The sequence below is a fragment of the Dromaius novaehollandiae genome, chromosome 4, assembly GCF_036370855.1.
Source record: "Dromaius novaehollandiae isolate bDroNov1 chromosome 4, bDroNov1.hap1, whole genome shotgun sequence".
Taxonomy (NCBI): domain Eukaryota; kingdom Metazoa; phylum Chordata; class Aves; order Casuariiformes; family Dromaiidae; genus Dromaius; species Dromaius novaehollandiae.
Window position 1 is genome coordinate 50,768,585 of NC_088101.1, and position 23,800 is coordinate 50,792,384.

The window sequence follows — 23,800 nt, forward strand, 5'->3', positions numbered from 1 at the left end:
CCATTTAAACTGATTTTTTGTGTTGTATTGTCATTTGCAATTACAATTCTTTTCATAAAGATTAAAGTTTAAATACATTCCGAACCAAAGCAATTTGTGGAAAATACATATTCTTTTCATTTTATTGTGGAGCTCATAAAGAGGGAAACATGGGAATTCAGTTTCTCTGAATACTTCAGAAAAAGGAAAATTGGACATAGCCGCATATCTGACATTGTCAGGAAAGTAAAGCCTCAGCATTTTTTTCCCCTAACAATTACAAAATGTAGTTAAAATTTTATAGGTTTGGATTGTTTCCAAAGTGGAATTCTGTTTGGGGGAAATAAGAACAAACCTTACATCATAGTAATCATAGGTAGCTTTCCAGTTTACTAAGCTCACTTCTTCGGTGCTGTCTATATATCAAGGTTTTCCTACTTGCTGTATTAATAACTCATGTAATTGCCTGAAACCACAACTTTCCTACATCCAGAGTCAAACAAATGGCCTTTCTTGTGCATGTGATGAACTTTCCCTTGTTACTTCTGCAACTCTTTCCCAGGGAAATATGTTTACTTTGTTTAATGGTAAGCCATGCTTCACATTGTTTCCATTTTCTTGGAAATGCATCTGGAGATAGACATGTAATTTTTAACAGTATTTGCGTTTAACTGCAGAAAAGTGATAGCATATGACTATTTATAATTCTGATGTTTTAGCAGCCCAGTAAAGATCAGGTTTTAACTTTGCTATGTAACAACATACCGAGAGTTTGAGAGTGTCAAAACCCAGGTAAGAAGAGGGTTGCAAACTAAGAGAGTCATGAATGAAGTGATGATCTGAATATAACATGTTAATTCTTGGTTTGTTTTTGACTTTATAAATAGTTTCAGATTTTACACTGAAGTAAAATGTACCGAATAAACTAGGAAAAGCATGATGAGGAGAGTTAGCAACTAAAAATGTGAGAAGAAAAAAGAAAAAAAGTGGAAATCTGGGCAAAAAAGGTGTTCGGGAATATTGTTCAGGAATTGGAGTCCACAGTCTCTCAGAGTGAAATACATTGCCTAGTAACACCCCAGTAGCTGCACAAGCAATCTCTGCAATTGCTTCTGCTGGCTGCAGTACGTAGCTGACCTACCTAAGAGTACCTTTCCTGATAGGGTAGGAAAACTGTTATTTTGGTACAAAAAACAGGCTCAAAATATTAAAATGTTTATTGTTACAGCAACCACGTATTTTCTGTTTTAAGCCTCTGCAAAGCTAGTCTAGCAGGAACTCCTCTTGTCTTAATTTAATTTGTGTTTTTTGTGCACAAATCTCAAAACAGTCACATTTGAAGATATCAGAGGGTAATGTGGTATTTCAGCAACGAGGAGATTGTGTCAGTCAGGTGTATTTTATTACTGGGCAATTTGGGAATTTTGGAGGAGGCAAAGAGGAGTAAATGAAAGGCAAAGAAATGAGAGGGTAAGAGTGAGCAGGTGATATCCAGCAAGGCTGATTGAGCACACCTGGGGGGACTTGTAGGCACTAGCTCTGAGGCAGGCACAAGATTTCTGGATTTTGTTGCCTTTTTGGCTGTAGGAGTGCATTTTTGGGGGTTACTTTGATGAGTATTTTTTCTTTTAAAGGAAATCAACTACATCCTGAAAGTGATTGCAGCAAATTACTAGCCTTCTCTAGGAAAACAGACAGATGACATAGCTAGATGTTGTGGACAATTTGTATAGTTGGCTGCAAAGTGGAGAGAAAGGTGAGGCAGTAGAGAAGAAAAATGAAAGTAGGAGAAAAGATTGTAAGAAAAGTGTAGGCAGTGCCATAGTCTGCTAATGAAGAAGCTGTAAGAGTGGATGTTTCATGACTGAGGGGAAAGACCTCAGTAGTCTAGATGTTTCTCCTGTAAAATCAGCAAGAAACACCAGGGCTGTTTGTCTTATGGATGAGCAGAAGACCTCATGCCAGCAGCAGAGTACTATTGCAGTGCCTGGAGCAGAAGAGTAAAGAGAGCCTGGCTGATGCTGGAAATGGGTAAGTCTGGGCCTGGGTGATGAAACTGATGTCTTGAAATCAGCCTGAGACTCTTTATAAGAAAGTAGTTGATACTGTGATGAGTGAATGTGGGTAGAAGAAGGGATCCCATTTTTGTTTTGTAAAACTTAGCTTACAAATCTCAGAGAATCCAAGAGCAAGGTATACATCCTTGTCTTCCCCTGTGTCCTGCAGCAGTGCTGCCAGAGGGGAGGATATTCCCTATCAAAAATGTAGGAGGAGGCCTGGACCCAAAGATTAATATACTGCCAAATGAAGCATACCAAGTAGAAACAGCTCAGGACAGCAACAGCTTCTTAGCTGTATTCAGTGTTGGAGTAGGTAGTGGAGATCTGTATTGATATGTTAGTCATGGCAAAGAAGAAGGGAAGTCAGGAGTGAGGATAAAGGTGTGGGAGCAGGGGGGGTACGGTTAAGATGTCCTGCTTTCTTCCATGGTCGTGTAACTTTTGGCAAGCCAATTCTGGTAAGCCATGGAATGCCTTGGAAATAGCTAGGTAACTGTAAGTAAGAACTGCAAAAGGTAGACATAGTCCTGGATCAGTTACAGGAGCTAGGAATTAAAGGTTCTGTCCTTGCAGACTGCGCTCAGCTGCTCTGTGAAATATTCCTAATTAATAAACCTTGCTGCGAGGGAGTGATGTTACACTAATTCTTCCCATGCTGGGAAGGCTCCCGGGCAGCTCTGGGGACCTCGGCTTTCTTATCCCAGCGTAGTGAGCTCTGGACTTTGACACATATGTGAAACATGAGGGACCTTGCTGCTTGGATGGAGTACATTACTGAAAGACTTGCTCCTTTCTTTAGTTTCAAATACTATTCCTAATGTATCTTCTTTTCTTCTTTTCCTCCGTTTCACCGTGCCCTGTTATGTTTGTCATTCTTTCCAGCTGAAATCTAATCTACTTCCTTTTCTGTTTTGCTCCTTAACTTTCTTCCCCCTCCCTCTGCCCCAGGCTTTTCTTTTTTTTATTGTCATACTTTTTTGATGTTTTTTTCTTTGACCATAGTCTCTCATCACTGTTCCTTTGTGCTTCCAAGTCTCCTAATTCCTCCTCCTTGTCATGTTCTTCTGGTCCTGTTTGCTCACATTTCGACTTGTTCCACTTCATTCTGCTGTCATTACATGTGACTCAAGAAGAGTTTTTTAAGGGAAAAAGAACTAAATGCCTGTCCAGTTCACCTTTCCTCTAATGACTAGCAGACCAGTTGCACTTGTTAAAACAAATTACTAAAGTAAGCTTTGGTTTTGGGTTTTTTTTTCTTTTTCCTATGACTCACTTGTCATTTGCTTATATATGAACTGGTAAAGATATATGCAGGTTGGTTCAGAATATAATCATTTTTTAGGCAAAGATGTCTGGGTAAATGCTTGCAAGAAGCTAGTATTTTCAACGTGAAGTGACTTTTTTTTTTGATGGGCACAATTCCTAACTGCATGTGCATAGACTAAAGCTGCAGAATAATTTGATGCTTCAGGCTGGTGAAAGCCACTTGACAGAGCAGTATTTGTCTGATGGGAGAGAAGCTGACAGACAAAACACCTGAAAAAGTGTGAATTGGAATGCTAACTGTAAATAAGATTTTTAAAATGCAATTTCAGTGACAAAATTAGAGTAAATATCAACTCACTGTTATGTCTATGATTGTAGAAGTTATTAAAAACAATGGGCAACCATAGAAAGCTGGGTCCCTCCAGTTATTCCTTCCATATGAGAAAGCTTGTCTTGGATTCGGATTTTTTTTTTTTTTTAAATCAACTTTCCAAAGGCTGAAGAACGCTTTTAGAAATGTCAGATGCATGAGAAGTAAAAGAGAAATTTCTTTGTATATATTTTTTTAAGCTTTTAAAAGATGAACTTGCTTCTTCTCACTCCCATTTTCTGCTAATTATCGCTAACCATAATGCTACTTATTGTAACCCTATTTTAAATGACATGCTATGGAGCTCTGACCTATGAAGTAAAATATTTTTTTCAAAAGTATTATTTAGTTCATCATCAATCCTTTAAAGATTTCTTTTTAATCTCTCTCTCTCTCTCTCTCTCTCTCTCTCTCTCTCTCTCTCCCTCCCTCCCTCCCCCCCCCCTTTTTTTTTTTTAAACATGTCTATAGCATTGTAATGGTTGCTTACTCTAGGACTTAACTGGTTCTTTTGATTTAATATCCTTGAAGTCTTATCTTATGAGTACTTTTTCTTTTTTTCCTCTCCCCCCTGGGAAAGAAGTACTGGTGAAAATCCGAAAACCTGGGAAAAATAAGCAATAGGCTTGGTCCTGACTATAGGTCACCTATTCTTAATAGCAGGTTCCGCTGTTCTTAATGTCAGCTGAATAGACAGCAGATGAGATTTTACAGAAGGGGGGGGGGGGGGGAGAAGAAAAGGGCGGAGGGGTAAGTGAGGGGGAAAGGTACCCACTACTGTTGCACTGTATTTATTAGTACAGGTGAGATCAGGATGCTATTTTACCAGGTTCTGGAAAAAGAGTAAGGATATGTTGACACCACTCAGTGGTGTGACACAAACCCAGGCATAGACATGTGAGCCATGGCTGGCCTCAGCAGGTTTATCTTTATGCTTTTTTGGAACATAGTGTATATGTTACATGGTGACAATATATCTGTGTTAGTGATGTGACAGGTTTGCAGTAATAATAAGCCTTGTCTTTGAAGTGCAGGATGTGCAGATCTGTACTGACATTTCTATGTTAATGATACTTTGGAGCTGGTATCCTCCAGGACAGGCGCTTCTGTGTTGTGGCGAGGACACGCTCACAGTTCTCCAAGCCCTCTTCTGGATAATGTTCGGCTCCAAAAATTCTTTTCTCTGTCATAATTTCTTCCTTGTTTACTTGTCCTTTTAGTTGCTTCTGTTTACTAGTGTGCATATTATCAAAAATATCTATCAAAATATCACCCAGTCAGTTCAGTTTCCCGCTGTCCAGTGCAGGAACTGCTATGTGCGAATGAAGCAACTGTGAATGAGATAATGTAGTATTTCTGTTTTCTTACTCTAAACAGAAAGCAATCGCTTCTCTCACAGGCCAGCTAGTGTAATAATTAACTTTGCCTTGAAACACAAAATATTATTAAGCCATTCTGCTAGAAGAACTTGATTCATTTATCAAAAATCTCAGAAATATTCTGAAAAAGTGGACTTTCCATTGACTTTATAATTAAATGATTAAATGATGTGAAATGTGATTAAAGCACAAGTGGGGCCTATATGGAGTCAGAAGTAGAGTCAAGAAGTTTTCTTTCTAGTATCCTATCCTGCAGGGGCTTGCTTTGCTTACGCAGATGTGAGAAATCGCCTATGCGTAACAAAAGAAGTTCCATTTCTATATGATTTACCGTATGAATGCTGATTTCTATAGAGCACTTTTGCTGATTCTTGTATGCTTTTATTACTGCTTTTTAAGTTTAGTTTATCCTTAATTTTTTCCCTAAAGCAATATTTTCTTTTCTGCCTTTTTTCAAGTGTACAGTAGTCATGGAGTAGATCTCCCAAAATTGTTAAATAACTCTTAATTTTTTATAAAGTCACTTAATAAATTTAGCAACTTTGAATTGATTTGAATGTATTCATGCTTATTCTACATGATTTTCTTTAGGCACTCTTATACACACAGGTCTGAGATCCAATGAGTGTTGAATGTAATTTTTATTTATTTATTTATTTTTGACCAGCAGTCTAACAAGCTGCCTGCTGTAAGCTCTTATTAGCAGCAGGCACAGGAGATGGAATTGATTATTGTGGTTAACTTTTTTTTTTTTTTTCCTATTCTCATTTTTTTATATCTTTCAAGCCTGTCAGAATAGCATGCAATGTGCCCCTCAGTATCTTAAAGCCTGTCAGAGACCTGTATGGCTTCCAGTTACTGGCAAACACTTACTATTCTGATTTCTGTGGTGCCTCTCTACCAGGTGTACGAAGCTGAAATAGGGGTGTTTGTACCAAAAAGATGTGCTTGACAGGTAGGACACTTCTCTGTGTGCTCTCTTGGCATAGTCTGCAGGTTCACAGCTGCCCTGGGTGAGGAATGTCATCTTATTTATCTGATTATTGTGGGTTTAGTGTAACTCAAGCCATGTTGAAATAAAATGAAAACAGAGTTTGTTTTTGTTTCTGTTTTATAAACAATCCAAACATCCGAGGTAGTCACTAATGTTTATTAAAAAATACAGCTCAAGAAGCGCTCTTAATACGCTGAGGCAATGGTTCTGCAGAAGGTCTCTTCCCTTTCTTATCCAGGTGTCTTGCTTTCCCTTTAGGCCAAGTGGCAGTCAGGGTTTCAACCCTTGGGTAAACCGTATGCCACTGGCTGCAGCTACGCAAGAGCGCCCAGGTGTGTGCCCCCTTGGTAGAGCACTTGCGCGCCGGAGGGAGCGTGCGTCGGCCAAGGCCACTGCCCCTTCGGCGTCTGCCTCGGGCTCCTGTGAGCCTTCTCTCTTTCAGCTGAAGTTCCTTCTTTCTGTGAGTTTCTATCCCGGAAATAGGTTGACCGTTTAGTTTAAGAAAAACAAAACAAACAAAAAAACCTTACTTCACTCTTAGAAATGTATGTGTATCTCTCTAACAGAGAAGTCTGCTTGACTTTACTGCTGATAAATAGCTCCTTGTCGTCACATATCTGCCAGTGTCTTGCACGCAACTCTACTTTTTTTTTTTTTTTTTTTTTTTTTTGGCTGCCAGTGAGTTTAGGCATCAGATATACAGAGGAGTTGCCCTGTAAAATGTATACAATGTGAATTTTGGTTTGGTATAGACAGAACAAATTTAAGCTCTGAATTTAAATATTTGCCTTTGTCTTTTCTATCTAACACTTATCTCAATTGTATATAATTTTTTGGTTGTGCTTTTAGCTTGCTTTTCACCTGAACTTAAAAAAAAAAAAAAAAAAAAAAAAAGAAAAAAAAAAAAGTCCATAGCAAAACAAAAAAAATCCCCCAAACCCTATGAACAATATATGCTGATGATTAGCTCTTTTCTTTAAACAAAAAGATCTATAAAATTTAAGGGAAACAATTCAAACCGTGAAGTATATAGAACACTTTCACTTCAGTAGATTTTGATCGTGGATATTCTTGGCCTACAAACCAGCTTTTTAGATGAGTTTACCATCCTCTTTTGAGGACTGCAACTGATGTGTGCGTGTTTTTGTTGTTTTGTTTCCCCATGTGTGCTCGTGTATATGTGAGGTGCACAGGGGGCACAGAAATGGTCCCCAACAGTCACCGAGAGCAAACAGAATGTTTCCACTGACCTCTTACAGAAACTAAAGCAAAAGAGTTGAGATGTACTTGCAGCAAAAGGTTTGCGGGGGCAGGGGGAGAAGAAAGCAAATTGTAAAATTAATGGTACTAGCACCTCTTGAAAGTTTAAACAGCAGTGAACAAAGCAGAGATCAGCAAGAACATTAAAAAACAGGCGATCCATGTGATTATCATGGAAACTTGAGCACCTCCTACATGAGGCCCTGACACTGACTGAACTGAAGCTTGTCTTTTAGAAAGGATCTAGTCTTGATGTAAACACTCAAGAGGATGGAGAATCTTCTGTATATCTTGTTTAATCATTGCTGTGGTTATTAATCCTGTTCTGCTGGAGAATTTTTAACTTCTTCAGTATCTAGACATTAACCCTTTAAACATATAGAAAGATCAAAGAGCCATCTCTTACCTTGTTGCTGTTATTCATCTTTTAACTTTCTCATTGATAGGCAAAATAGATTGAGCTTCTACTCACGGATGGTCTGGTTTGTAATCCTTATATGCAATTTTGAGTGTTTTATTTTATTTCAGCGTGTTCACTTTTTTTTTTTTAACAGTGTGATGCAAAAGCTAATGTGATACATGTACTTCTCTAATCCTACTTTATCGTATTTTTGTATGTCTCATAATCTTGCCCTTTTGCTGCATGGATATCAGTCAGTCTCAGGCAGAGGCTTTGAAGCTTTAAGTCTGGTTTTGTATATTGTTTTTTTTATTATTTTTCTGCACCTGTGTTGTTGTATCGTCCTAATTAAGCTAAGAATTTCCAAAGAGGAAGGTATTTGCAAATATGAAAGCCAGAAGGTTATTTTGCTCTGCACCTGCTGCAGGTCTGAAGCCTATCAAAGCAGAGTTCCCTGCCATTAGGTCAGCAGCAGAGGTGTTCAAAGCTGATAACTGCCCATTCGGAGTTCTTGATTTATATTGAGCATCTTTTCTGGAATGGGCCTCTTTGTGAAGTAGCTCGTTAATATGTCCATTCAAGGCAATAGACTGGTGTTGACTGGGTGCTGTGAAGTGTTTAATTTCCAAGCAGTGCATAATGTTTTTTAACCTTGGCTTCCTTAGCACAATTCTGATGTCCTACTAGTTTCACTAGACTAGTGAAACTAGTCTAGCATAAACTGGTTGATGCAATTTTGTTATTTGGTAGTGTACTTTAGGATCATACTGAATTATTATTTCTGGTAATTCATAACTTTGCTCTTTCTTATTGCACACTGGCTTGTTTTCAGCATTTTATGTTACTAATTTCTATCAGGAAATAATGGAGTATAATTTCTCCCCTCCAAAAAGGGGAAAAGACCCTAAATACAAAAATACTACTTTTGATGACCACGTGTCATTCAGTTCAGATGAGCCAGAGTGTTCTGGCAACCCATTTAGTGCCAGGCCAGGAATCCTTCCCTGAGATCGGCGCGTTTAGAGGTTTGGTATCAGGCATGAGTCCATAGCGTTGGATTCTTTTGAGCACTTGTTTGACCTAAATCTGGGTTTTCTAGGGTAGCATTAGAATTTAGAGCAAATACTTCAGTATAGTCTTCTATGCGAATTGTTGCAGATCTGAAGCAACTTCATAGCAAACCCCTGATACTCAAAAGTGTCTTGATAATTCAAGGTTGGTGACGGTATGGAGTTCTGTGATGCAGCAGTTACCAGTTCAAACCTTTACGCCAAAATAATTTAGAACTACAGTTTCACTGCTGTATTTTGTCACGAGCCTTGAAGGAGCAATGCTGATTCACCTCCTTTCTGCAATGCTGCTCAAGTCATTTAACACTTCATACCTTGATTACTAATTTGCAAATGTGGGATGATCACTTCTTATCTCAGTGGGAAGATAGTAGTGATTTCCTAATAATTGCAAAGTACTGTTTCAGGCATAATGCAAACCAAAAGTTGCAGTGTTCAGTAGCATTGTTCCAGTTCCGCTCCTGCGTCAATTCTTAATTTTAGATGTACATAATATGGTATCTGAGAACACTTTGATGTATACAAGTTGTAGTTTAATGTAATGTGGTGTTTGTGGAGAGAAGGTATATATAATAGAGTAGTCTTCAAAAATAATCCTACTTATTCGAACTTGAAATAATTAGGCTGGAATTATATATGGTAATGTGGCCATGGTAGACAGGAATAGGTTATGTTTTTGAAGAGCAAGGAAGACAGCAGGAGTGGAAGCATAGTGGGTTAGTGTTATTCCTCTTTGTTTTCTAGAAACTGTACACAGTACTTATTTCCTGGCTATGGTTTCTTTGCATCTTGCTTTTCCCTATTTGGAGTTTGCATTTGCTATTTGCTATATGCATTATGCATTATATAGCTATATGCGTATTTGCGATATGCATTGCTGCATTGCAGTGTTTATATAAGGTAACAAAAATATGCCTGATATTTAGATTTCTACTGCAGCAGATTAAAAGAATTTTAAGTATGTTATGTACAAACGATGTTGGTTTTTTCTTTGGGGGGGGGGGTCTCTTTATCGAGGACAAAACGACTGTTTGCTTAGGGAAAAGAATATGTCAGCCCTTTGAAGTCAAAGGTAGCTTAATGAAATATGTTTAAAAAAATTGGCATTTCGGGTATTTACAAGTCCAGCAAATATGGTCCAAAAAAAAAAAAAAACACAGAAATTCAGACTGTGCTGTTGTTGAAACTACAATTAGTGCAAATAAAGTTGTTACCCATATATATTCTAGTCCCCAGCAAGGCAGAGGCTTGCAAAAACTGCATTTGCTTGGGCTGGGAGATTGTGTGCATGTGTGTGCATGCACGTGTGCACATACTTAATCTGTTAGCTTGATTACCCTGTGCCCATGCATCTAGATTATTGATTTCTATAAAAGGTGGGATTGTAGTTTCCTGCTTATCAGAATCACTGGTTTTATTTGATTAATGTTTTAATGGCTGCTAACAACAATTGTAGGTTTTTAATTTATCTCCTGTGCCTCCTCTTTTTCTCTGCTAAGGCATCACCAACACCTGCTGATTAAATACAATGATCAGATCATCTCTTAGTTGTCTTGAGAAGTGCCCGGAAATAATGCTGTAATACTGAAACAATCTAGTCAGAGTACTCCATTCACAATAAGTTATTATGGACATTTTTAAAACACAAGATATTAAACTTTTTAAACTTAGGGCAGCAAATGAAGTTGGCAGTTAATCTGGAAATTATAATGGATATAACATCCCAGCAAAATTAGCCATCAAAATAGACTTTGCATAAATTAGTTCTGACTGTGCATAAACTATTTTAAGGTAAGAGTGACGGGTCAATTTATTTTACTTGAGGCCTGGGCAAAGGGAATGTTTTGTGGCTTTAGAAAAATAAAGTACACTACAATCTGATTTAAATCTCAAACTGTATGTAAGCCTTTTTTACTTCCGTATTTTCTGTAATGTTAAGTTCTCACTCATAGAACTAGTTTTACTTTCCTTTTTATTTTCCTCATTAATAGTATTACACAATTATATCTATGCATTTTGTTAATTTAAAGATATTTAACTTGGGAACCTATTAAATGCCAAATTTGGCATAACAGTATTTCAACTGCTGTTCAGTTGAATCAGCTGACATGTATACTTACTTCCTCCTGGGCATCATTTTCAGTGATTGTCAATGTTACTTATTGAACAAAGGAAAAAATGATAGAAATTTTGAGCTGCCCTAGTCAGTATGGATCCCATGACTCTTATTCTGTTCCTTTTTGTCAGAGTTGTCAATAACTGACTTTTAATTAAGAGGTATCTGCAGTATAGTCTTTGTGGCCTAGTACCAAATAGAAGAAAAACTGGAGTGCCTACACAACCTCAGTGGTAATTCTAGGGAAAAGAACCATGTAGTATTCTAAAATGGGTTCCAAACTGACTACAATATGTAGAAAAACACAATTCCTAGATGGTAAGTATCTATTTTTGATGTTAATAAGCTACATAATGATATGTGTATATGCATGTTGAGAGTGATTGCTAATTCTCCAATAGTGAATAGAAGAGGTGGTGACATTGATAAATCCAACAAGTTAAAAAATAGCGAACTTAGCAGAGCTAAGAATTTATGTTCTTATGTATTTTTATACACATTATTGTTGGTCTAAAAAATTCACTGTTGGAATTTTGAGTAGCTCATCCTGTAATGTTGGTTCCCATTTCTTTAATAGTTACTGAAGACCCTTATACCTCAGAATAGGCCTGTTCGCTGTTTTAAGGAAACTTTCTTGCTTGTAATGACTTAATAATCTAATGCAGTATTTTAAGACTGTTTCTGTATCCTTCATTTTGTTTTGTTCAATAACAGGATTTTACCATGCAATTAATACATTGCAACTCTCATTACTTAATAGCAAATTGCAGCTTTTCCTTTGTATTTAAAAACTAATATTTTAAATATTTTGCTGCTACTTACAGAGTTTGCTGTTTACTTAATTCTTTTTTGATTTTTCTTCCAACATGGGAAGCTCAAGAGAAAAGATTAACATGTTCAAAATTTATCAACTGAAACAAGCATTTCCAAAGCGTAAAATATATGTCCTCTGTACTTTCAAAGTAGTGTAAAACTTCAGTAAAGCTGTTCCTGGGACATCTGGAGGATTATTCAGTACGTATCCCTTCAATGCATAAAGAAATTTAACAGATTTGTTATATCTGGACTGGCAAATCTAGATCTGGAAGGAATCCAATTATAGGTACAGTTAGATACGACCGTGTCTCCCAACAAATCATTGGGTTATATAGGTGGAACTATACCATCTCAACAAGCTAAGCGGTTATTTTAGCCATATGTTGGAATCCCTCAAATCCTTTTGGCCTTTCTGTTTGCTACTTGTGCTGTTTGTGCAGAAACAGTATGCTTCAGTTTCTTATTGGGGGGGAATATTTCTGAAAACGACATTGTACCTTGCTTTACCATGCAGGCTGCTTTAATGAGAGCTGCTCATTTTTTAATGAGACAACTCCTGCAAACCTTCCCCTTCCCAGGAAACTTAGGCCAACATCTTTAAATGACGCTAACGGTTTACTCTGTGAATCCACGCTGATCACAGAGCAGGTCTGATCCCCAGGGAGTGAGAGTGCGCAATAAGGGCAAGGAATCCGAATGCGTCTTCGTGGGTGTCTTTGAAGGGTTTTTTACTCCGTTGATTACAAAAGCCTTTTAAAGACAATCTGTCAGAAGTCTTGTGACTACTAGTGATAACACTAATTAAGAATTACCTAGTACTAAACTACCAGTCACAGATTTCTGGTGGGGGTTTTGACCTATCTAATCTCATGTCTGCACATGTAGGCTGTTTGTTGGTGTTCTGGAGTGGGGTATTTGCTTTTTGCTGTATTGCTGCATAGTTCAGCAAAGACTTCCATTTAAAATACCAGTTTATTAGTTCTCATCATGCCATTAGCATGGTGCTAACCCCAAGTTCCGCTGCTCTAAGCTTGGTTGCAGTCTTTTATATGAAGCCCTCCTGGTATTTGTGCATGTTTGTAAAGCTGTTGAATAATTTACGTTCAGATTTAACCCAATGAATTTCTAGTTAAGTGACGCATGGGAATAAGTCCTCTCAAAGTTGAAGATTAAATATAAAATTTGGCACAATTTTTTTTAGTCTCTGTTGAAAAATAAGTGGTATTGGACCATAATTTAAAATTCATCTTTCAAGTACAATTGAAATTTCAATTAGTGTTACCCATAATAAGGTTTGTATAAATATCATTATTATGTGACTCTTGACATCATCTTCTGTGTAGCATAAGTGTGTTTTGTTTGTTTGTTTTCATTTTGATCTGGAGGCTAAAGGAACTGAAACAGAGTTCTATCCCAGTTACATTGCTAGTAAACATGAAAATAAGGGTTTTCTGATGTATGAGAACTGGTTTGCTTTTCACATGAAATCTCAACTTTTGTTATATGAAGTATGTTACATACTGATGATGTTTTAAAATATAGTAGAATTTCACTTTTATGATATGGAAATGTACGTATGAAGAAAAAATACAACAGTACTTGAAATTTAAATATCTAAATATTAAAGTAAATAAATATTTACATTTTTAATTTTAAGTGTTTACTTTGAAAGATAATTTTAGTTCAGAATGTGACAGCTTTGAAATAATGTTTATCCTTATTTGTATTGCTTTCATAATGTTAAGCTATCAATTCCTCTGGATACATAAAACTGGATTTTTCACAACACTTTAGCATGTAGAAAATCACATGAAGAATTTTAAGATCTTGCGTGTTAGAACAGAAAGTTAACTGTGGGCTTAACTACTTTTAATGGATCTTAAAGGCCTGATTTTGTTGATATTTAATACAAATAGTATTGTTTACTACTCGGTTAGCAAAGGCTGGTATTTCTATGTAGAGAAAGGATTACTTCCAAAGTAATTTGTCCCTTTGAAAGATGAACAAAGGATATGAAATATTTTTTTCTTTCACTTGTAGCAATAGCACTCTTCATACCAAAAATCAGAATATAATACTGTAAGAGAACCTTGTGCTATTTAACTGCTGATCCTAGAAATGAGAGAACTGGTATTGGCAGTGTGACCAGACTGCTATTTTTCACAGATCTGAGATATCTGAAAAGTCTCATGGAAGAACAGATAAACTGCAGATACCATCACAATGGTTTCAATGTTAAAAAGTCAGCAGTCATGCTCAATGCAGCTGTGCATGATCTTGTCCTTATCTTTGAATGTGGCTTATTAATATTGCCAGTAATAGGAGAGAATATGTCCTTATTGTAATAATTTGTCTACTGCTGGAGTACTAGAATGAGTTAAGGCTTGTTTTTCATTTTACTAGATTTTTATTTGTGCACTTTCTGAAATTTTCCATGGTCCCAAGGTGGCATTTCTTAGTTCAGTCTATGACAGCGTCTCTATTAAGACATAATTTCCACTTGCACTGCGTTTGTGATTCTTAATTCATGAAAAACAAAACAAAACACAGACGTTATTGTGAGTATATTTCTTATTTATGGTATGAAAAGATTCTTATTAGCTGTTGCAATTCAAGGTTTAGTCTATATTAAATTAACATATTCATGCTGTTTTGACTTTTTAACAGGCAATAATTTCGAGCTCTAACTTCAAGCTTTCATTGAGAACATAGATTCTACAGCAAGGAAATAACAGTAAGTATTTATGTACATGTCTTTATTTTTATTTTTTAAAGATGCTCAATGTTTGTGACATTTATGCTGTGTGTTTTAGAAAGCTAATATGACTACCAGCTATGGCTTATACTGTAATGCTACAGAGAGATTCTTTCTCGGGGCATCAGGTGGTTCCAGCTCAGAATACTTAGTGACCTTTCACGGAAGGAACAAATAAATTTGAGTCAATGCCACCATTTTCATTCAGTTGTAATTTGCAGTTCTTTCACTGAATGCCATAATTGCATTTATGACATATTTTTTATTAAAGACAATTAGAAATGAATAACAAAATGCTAATATAACTTAACAAGAAGTTTTAGTGTATTTCAGTGGATAACAGGAAATGAAGCTAATTATCATGTTAGGAGCGAAACAAATGTCACTATTCTGAAAGATTAGAACAAGAAAAAATATTGGGAATGATAAGCTATTTCTAGATTATTGCATTTTTTTCTTTATTTTGAATTCCTGGCTGTAAAAACTTGGACATCGTGTGTCATCAGCAATCTTTTTAAGTCTTTGTCATCTTTGACAGAGACTTTTTTCTTAATAACTATTAACAATCTTCACACAAAACAACATAAGGTGAAATTACTATGCAAATGAAGACATTTGTATCCTTTGGAAATGTATTTTAAACACATACCTATTGAACACTTGAATGTAAAAGTATAAGCATGCTAGTTGCTGTGTTTACCACCGAGGGATTAATTTAGGAAGCTTCTATTTTTTGTTAGCTTCCAGTTTGCCTTCAGTTTTCATCAGACATTGAATAATGGTTGTTGGAGCGAGACAGGCAGTCTCACGCTGAGTGGCAGAGACTGACACTGCTAGAGGGTGTTTCAGGCCTCAGGACGTCAGGGCTTGGGGCTGTCTCTGGGCAAGATCATACGAGAGTAATCCCTGTAATATTTGGAGGGGTCTAATACAACCGTTTCTGTAATGGTACTGATTGGTAAGACTCCTCTTAGTAATTTGCTTTCAAATCTGATACTAAATCTCTCCTTTTTCTTTTTCTTTTTCTTCCCCTCCTGAAACTCATCTCTGTATGTGAATTATCAAAAACAGTTCCACTAATCTCCCCCCGCCCCGGCCAAGTGTTGGAACTGAATCAAGAGATGAAGTATTCTAATACAGAAGTGTACTGAGTATTCTTAATTCAACTTACCTCCAACAATTTTGTTATGCTTAATGTAGGATGAGATTTCTCTGTGTAAAATGGAGCATCTCAGAAGACAGTGCTGTAGCCTGATAATTTTCTGCATCTGTTTCTTTTTTCTAAGCTTTTCTGGTAGTGTTCTTTCAATCATTGCTAGTAGTCTATTAAAAGCAACAGAGAATTTTGTAGGGTTTGGTAGAAGTGTTTACCTAAATGCAAGTTTCTTTCCTGAACATCACAAGCTTGGTGTTTAAACTTGTTTCCTAATGGCACAGTGGTCTATGTGGAAAAAATTATCTTTGTGCATTGTGTGATACTGTTTTCTGTGCTGAGGACTGGGGCTTGTGGTGGTGGTCTTGAAATAACAAGGGTTGGGGCGGGGGAAGGAAACCCCTAGCATGCATGGAAGCGTTTGCTCGAGCAGTTGAGTCTGTTCCTAAGAGCTCCTCACAGGACTTGAGTTGCAGAAAAATCAATGAAAAGAATTAGGATTTCATTTCAGAGCTTCCTTCTCCCCCCTCCCCACTACCAGCTTTCATTTTCTTTAATGGGCAGTGTTTGTCTCCACGTGCCTCCAATATTCTTGAGCGTAAGCATATCATTTGCCACTAAGTGATGAAGCAATGTAAGGAAAGGAACTATTTCCAAGCTGTAAAGATGAGGTTTTGTTTCAACATAGAGGCAAACTGAAATTTTAAAAGTTCGCAGGAGTTGATTAACAGGCAGGATTTAATCTTGGAGGGGAAGATCTCTTTACATAATTGCTTTTATGCATCCTCTTTGTTCTGCTGGAGAAAGCTGATAAGTAGAGATGATACAGTATTTTATAACTTTACACAGTACTGTAAATAGTTGATTTTGATTGAATTAGTAGGTTTATATCCAAATATGAAGGTGAAAGCCATGGCTTCTACTGTAAGTTTCTACTAATCAAATTTTTTAGATGCCTGCTTGGAAACTTGATGATCAATGGGAGTATAATCTTTAAAAATAATAATAATAATAATAATAAAAAGGTAAATTCACTGTGTCTCCTGAAGAGGGAAGTATGGTGGGAAGAGAGAATTTTCACCAAAGATGGCATCCCCCTCCACTATGTCACATTCCTATTTTTAAATGTGATTGTATAAATGTGATTGCATTTTTCCTTAAGAAGAAAGTTTAATCCGTGGTGCTTGTGTGTGGAACAGGAGTGAGAAATTGCATTATGCTTGTAAGATTAATCAAGTAAGCTTTTTAAGTGAGCAAGGAAGCTTTTTAAATCCTCTGATAACTGTAAATATCTTTCCTGTTCCAAAGTCATGGCTGATCTTTTATAGCAATGGCTGTAGCTACTTTATTTTATATGCACACCTACAAGTTAATACTGATTTCTTTAGTTATTTGGTAGGTGATCTTTGGGAAAATTTGGTCATGGTTTTCTACTTTCTGAGTTCGTCCTGAATCTGAGGGGCAAAATAACTACTGGGGGTAAGATTTTGTTTTTCTTTCTTTTTTTTTTTAAATATTGCTGCAGACTATTTGATTGCCAAGAGGAAATTACAAAGATTATTACTTAAAGTCTGAAGATCTAAAATTTATGAATATCAAGGTGTTAACATGAATGTGCTTCCCTCTTGACTTTTTATTGGGTTTTGTTTCCAAAATGTGATGAAGCTGGATAATCCTTTAGTTGTCTGTCACCACAGAATGCTTTTTCCTTCCTCCTTTCAGAGAAATTAATGTATTTATGGTGCTTGCATGGTTCAAAAGTCTATTGTTACAGGTAGGGCCTGTAGCAGACTACAGAAACACAGCTCTCTAAAAGGAGTGTTGGTGTATTTAAGTACAGACTTTCTAGATCATGGTAAATTAAGCCATTCTGAACAGATCACTTCTACTTCACTTTCAGATGTAAAATAATTACTGTAGTCCAGTTCATGTAGGTGAGACTTTTGTGCAGCAATAGCTGAGAGAGAGCATGTGTCATACTATTCAACCAGATGAGCTTCAAGACATGATACGTGCATGATGTGTGGGAGTTTGGGGGGATTTTTCTTTTTTTGTGTAAATGAAGCATTGTTAGCATGGAATCAAAATGATGATAGTCTGGGAGAAATGCTTTCAAGGGTAACTTTCACAAATGAGGGTCACAACTAAAAGCTCTTCAACTAGCAGAGAACACATTAAACTGGAAGAACAAACAAAAAGCTGGTGTTGGCAGATCAAAGAAAATGAAGGCATAAAAGATACTCTTAGAAGATCAGTTGGTCTAAATATCAGAATTGTAGTAATATCTTTTCTTTCTTTATTCTCTTCTGTTTTACCACTTTCATGTGTACCTTGATTACTTTAGCCACTGGTATCGTTTCCTTCAAAAAGTTGCTCATTTACTGTGTGGAATTTAATGGGATAGAGTCAGTGTTGAAGCTTATGAGATGAGATTTATATTCTTGTTTGAGAATAAAAAGTGTTATTGGTCTTAGAAGGATTAATTGAGTTCAGAATCTAATAGGAATAAAATATTTAGCTGAGTCTCTTCCAGTTTGTTCAGTTAACTCTCTGACTCTAGCAAAGGTAAACCAAACACTGGGAAGTGCATCTTGCTAACATATGTAACAAATTAGTCGATACACACATTAAAATTTTATAATATCACTATATATATCTTATATAAAGTGTGTGTATGTGTATACATAAAATGTTGCAATTTGACAGACACTTTATGTGTATATGTGCATGTCTCTGTGTGTATATGTATACGCATATGCAGTCTTTGCAGTTTGATAGCTGTAGGAAATAAGATACTGTCTATCTGTCTACCTATGATGTAAAGTTCATTTGGCATACAAGTTTGCTTGTATCTTATCAAAGATCACTCTTAAAAGACTTGCAGGTTTAGGTACTTCCAGACTAGGTGACAACCTACTGGATCTGATCTGTCAGAACAATTAATCCAACCCACAGACCATTCTTGGCCTTCCTCTGTCTTTGGTGTGCGATGCGGCAGTGGGGAGTGTTCTTGGGTGCTTTTGGTTTTTATACAAATGAGTAGGGAGTGAATTACAGACTGGATGAATTGTTCTTGCAGCTCGTTCTTTCATAAGCTGCGTCTCCTCTTTTTTTCTTCTTTTTTTTTTTTTTTTGACTGAAAAGGGGTCTACTGTGCAAGCAAAGTGCAATCACTTTCCAGAAAAGAAACTGAGTATCTTTAGTATTTTGATGAATATTCATGTTCAGTTACTCACACAACTGGCTTTCTGCATGTGCCTTGGCCTAGATGCCAGCCACCTCGTTAGGCCTAAGTGTACTATGCAACAGGGTTGTCTCAAGCTTTGATAAGCACAGCTGGCCCTCTGGTCCTGTAGGAGGGGAGGAGAGAGGAGGAATCAGGCTTGAGGTTTTTAAAGTGCCTCTGAGAGACTGCAGCCTCAAGTCCTCACTGAAGTTGAGAAGACTATTGCTCTGCTAGCCATGGAGTCTTTTTTTCTAATTAGAGGGAAATGAATTGCTTCATTATGGGGAAAGCTGTGTCAAATAGACTATATTGGAATATCATGTGACCGACCTTCTTGAAATAAGGTGGAATTAAGCTACCATAAAACTTTTTATAAAAAATTAAAAAAAAAAAAAAAATCCATTGGTGACCCGAGTTTTAGTAGAGATGTAGTAGAAGGAAAAAATTGCTTGTCTGTCTGAGCTAGGCATGTAAATAAAACTAAGTCTGTATTTTCAATGTTCATACTCATATCTTTGCCTATTAAATGATTTGCTTTTATGAATGAAGTCGTTTCAGTTTAACATAAAACCGTTTCTTCTCAGTCACAGAAGTGGAGTGTGGAACAGATAAACAAGTAGGACCTTTCAAAAGGCAGTGTTGTGGGGAGAGCTACAGGCTGTACCCTGAAAACCACAGCTGGCTGCAAAATTAGGTGTGGTATGAACGTATTGCATCCTAAATTTTAATTACAAAATGTGAAATTAACATCTATTTCTACTTACATTGCTGTGTGCTAATTAGCATAAAATGAACTTTGCCTTAAGAGCTCTACGGGAAGAAACGTAGAGAATCCAGCTGAGGAAGGGCCCGAAATGAAAACAGCTGGGGGCTGGGAAAGTGCTGAGGGAAGGATGGTATACTTCCTGTTCTTTTATGCTCCTCTTAAGTGTCTACTTTTGGCTGCGTGTTGGGAAAAAGTTACTGAGCTATTCAGACCTTTTGATTCACAGCGCATGAATATCACCACAGTACAAAATCCATTATTTCTGACTGCTGTAGTAAAAGTACATTGTAATTGCTGCTTCCCTTCTGGAAGCTCTTTGTTATAGAGTGGCAATTATGGCAATGATGTTGCAGTTGTTAGTTGTCATTTCTAATGCTCAGCCGATAGACACAATGTTGAGTTAAATTATGAGATTTTGATCTTTCCAGAGCATCTGACAGTGCTTTCCCTCAATCAACCCAATAGGTGGACGTGAATCCACCACAATCTTCTCCTTTTCCTAAATTGAGAATATTCTATGACACTAATCTGGTGGACTGTATTTTACACTTCAGTATTTAAAAAAACAAAAAACAAAACCCCCACAACTTTATGGGCTAGATGAATAGATAAGCCTATCAAATCAAGATGATAAAAATGCTAGTCAACTTAGGTTGTGTAGTACAAAGCACTACATGGGCAGCAAAAACAGTCATTTTGGAGAGCTATGGGTACTCTTTCTGCACTGAGGTCATTAGTTTCACTAGGATTGCAGTACTGGGGAAGCACGAGTAAATCCCATGTGGTCACTAGAGACTGACTTTCAACAGAGCAGCCCAACATCTGGGCTTTTTGGAAACTACTTACAAACTTTCCCCACAGGCAGTAATGTGACATGCTGCTTATGTAGCATTCAAACCTGTGGAATTGCCCTGTTCATAGTATGCAGCATAACAATTTTAAAGATGACCTCAGCAAATATCCAATATGCTTTGCCTACGATTAGTATTATACATAAGATCTTTCAAAATAAATTGGTATAATGCTGTCTCAGCATTTCAGAGAGTCCTCATGATTACTAGGGCCACAGAGGGGAGAATAAAGTGTGGAGAAGGTAATTAGAATGACCTTACCTTACCGAGTTGGTGAACAGTGCTTCATCTTTGTCCAGCAGTAATGGAGTTCTTCCATAAGACATTGCTTATCAACAGAATATGCATACGGATATCAATGGAAGTTAATGGGAATACCTGCACATGAATGTAAATAAGCCAAGTACCGAATACATTTTCTGAAAGCATTATGATTTTAGTTGAGCTATTCCCAAGGTAAAACTTTTTTTGTTCTTATTTTATTGCTTTAAGCCTCTAATGTTCTAAAAATTGTTTTTTAGAACATTCTTTAATTATTAGTATAGTAATAAGCTAGTGGTTTTTGTTCAGATTAAGCAGTGTGCTTACTCTAACAATTAGTGGCTGGGCGCGGGGTTACACGATGCTCGTCTGCAGCTCTTTGTGCAATGGTTCTGTGTTTATTTTATAAATGGCTTTGGACTTACCATACCTGAAAACCTCTACAGAGGAAGAATTAGATGCTAAGTCACTTTAAAATAGACAGTTTCTTAATTCAGGTAATCTACAAATGCTTGTTTGCTTCCTATTTCACATTTTGTTTTCAGAGCTAGGAAAATTACTAAGTAAAATGAGTGTCTGAGGACAGATAGTAGAAAAATAGACTATGAAGGCTGATGGTCTTGTAAAAATATGCCTACGAGAACAGTAATTTTAGCTGAGTGTTAAGGACTGTGGTCGCGTTCATCTATAAGCAACTCTGAGTTGCTTGTATCTTTAAGCTGGGCACTCAGGTTGTTGGAAGCTTAGTTTTTTGATATTTTGATATTTCTAAATGTACTTGTGCATCTAATGCTCCTTCCAAGTGCACTTAAGAATAAGTTACATTAAGCACCTTCAGAAGTCTGTCCTTAACTCTCAGTATCTGTGTTTCGCTCTCTCTGAAATGGTGGCGAGCCTGCTGATGCTCAGGAAGGCCTGGTCGGGTGGTGGAGTGTGTGCAGTTTATTGCATAGTGTTTTTGCTGTACTGGGTTATTGGTCTTGAAGAGAGAAGTCAAAATAACGTGAAAGCTTAACACGGGATTTCAATGTAAAATAAAAGGCTAATTTGCCTATCTAGCTGTTATGTATATAACTGTTAAGAATATAAAAATAGCAGCAAGTAAATAAGCATTGCCGAATTTCTGCAATGTAATTCCTGTTTTAGTGCTGTCTCCAGAACTATGCTGCAGCTTTTCTTCAAGATCCCCTTACATTTTCTGGAATAAAGGATAACTTGTAATGTCTCATCATGATAACTGAGATGAGTCAATCATAGGTAATGTCAAAATCATTTCTATGCTAATGCTGAGTCAAATCAAATGGGAATAGAAGTGAATGGACCTGCCATTTTATTTTTCTTCACTACATGCAACAGTAGTTACAGCATTTAGCAATGATTTTTGTTGCCATACCTCAATTTGTTAGTACTCTAATTAATCCAGAACATGAAATGATTTGAAGTTTTTAAATATTGTAGAAACATTTTTCTTTTTTATCAAGTGTTTCCCAGTAATAACTTTATATATCTATGGGATAGAAGAATACCGAACACTAAATGAAAATAGAATTAACACAATTTATTTAGGAATGAAAAGTCTAACATTTTCAAAAACAAAAAAACCTTGAACATTCCAGAAAACAATCCCCCTTTTCTACAAAAACAGTTTCCAACCTATACTTGTTCTGTGTCCTCCCTTCCACTCTCCAAGCCCAAAAGGACCATAATTTAACAACTGGAAAAACATGATTAATGTGCATCAAAAATATGTATGGCTAAAATAGTCATCAGAACTTTAAAGAAAATATAATATTACATATGCAATCTTGTTTAGGGGCAAGCAAATAACTGGTGAAAATAATGAAAGTTTATGGAGCATATCATACTTCATACGCTTATATACATAATATTACAAATCTTATGTTTCTACAGTCTGAATTTAGATTTTTTTTCCTCATTAGGTAAACACCAAATAATGCAATTAGTAGGTATTGAGAAATCTATTTTATGGAATAATTTGAACAATGTATATTTATTTAGATGTTAGAATAAAGTAAAATTGCTAAAACCTTATGATCATTGCTTATGTAGTGAGAAAGTGTGTGATAACAGACGTAAACAGGTTATCACAATGTTAGCATGCAGTGCACTTCTGCATCTGCAAGTGAACTTCTGCATCTGCAAGTCTTTTGAGGCTATATAATTACTGCATCAACACTCACCCAAAACATGAATTGATATAATAATTGTTATACCTTATAGCTCTAGCATTATCAAACAAGTCATCTTTTGATCTAGATTCATTTTGTGGCTTTGGATGATGGAGGATTTTTGGTTTTGTTCTTTTGTTGTTGTTTTTTTAACTTCTGGTTACTGTTTGTGCTTTGAATCACTTCTGAACATGTTAAGCTTTCAAAGAATTTTTTTTTGTCTAAAGTATATTGTCTAAATTTGTCTAAAGACAGTTATCTAAAACACAATTAGACTGTGGATCCAGGTGATGAAAATGTCATAAGAGCTCCTAAGCAAGCAATAGGGAAGCACAGAGCCCTTTGTTCCTGAGGATCCCTGCTGAGAAGGACACACGGGTATCCTGGGGCTTCCTTTCAAATTCAGAAGGATTCTATACTGCATGTTTGCAGTACACTTCTAAAATATTGTCAGAAGTAGACGGGTTTTTTTTTTTTTTAAAAAAAAAAAGACCACTTACAAATTTTGAATTACAATTTCTGATCTAAATTATACAGTTTCCATTTATCTGGAACAAATAGTAGAGATGGAAAAAATATGACCGTATCTATCAATTCCTGTTATTTTAGGATGAATTTGGATAAGTATGGTGCTCATAAATGTGCACCACAGCAGAAGTCAGGAGACTGTCTTGCCACACTTCCACGTGATAGGGCATCTTTGGATCCTGAGGTGCAGGTTATCACAGACTGCAGAGTTCTGTCATGTTGCCAAGAGCAAATCAATGTGACCTTTGTCAGAAAACAGCTGGAAAGAATTGTGATCCATCTGTGACTTGGTATCAGCCTAGTAAGATGACAGAATTGAAACAGTGCCTCTTTTTTTAAGCAGGCTTAAGATACAAATGTA

At 36.5% G+C, this 23,800-nt stretch overlaps 1 protein-coding gene across 3 annotated transcripts in view; it reads left to right on the forward strand.

Annotated features, from left to right (window-relative positions):
• TENM3 (teneurin transmembrane protein 3) overlaps nucleotides 1-23,800 on the forward strand; it is a 1,359,158-nt gene that overhangs the window by 336,631 nt on the left and 998,727 nt on the right. For all 3 annotated transcript variants that reach the window (XM_064510997.1, XM_064510998.1, XM_064511002.1), the window contains exon 5: nucleotides 14,378-14,444. The gene's annotated coding sequence lies outside the window, so the exon portion shown is untranslated. The remainder of the gene's footprint in view (nucleotides 1-14,377; nucleotides 14,445-23,800) is intronic.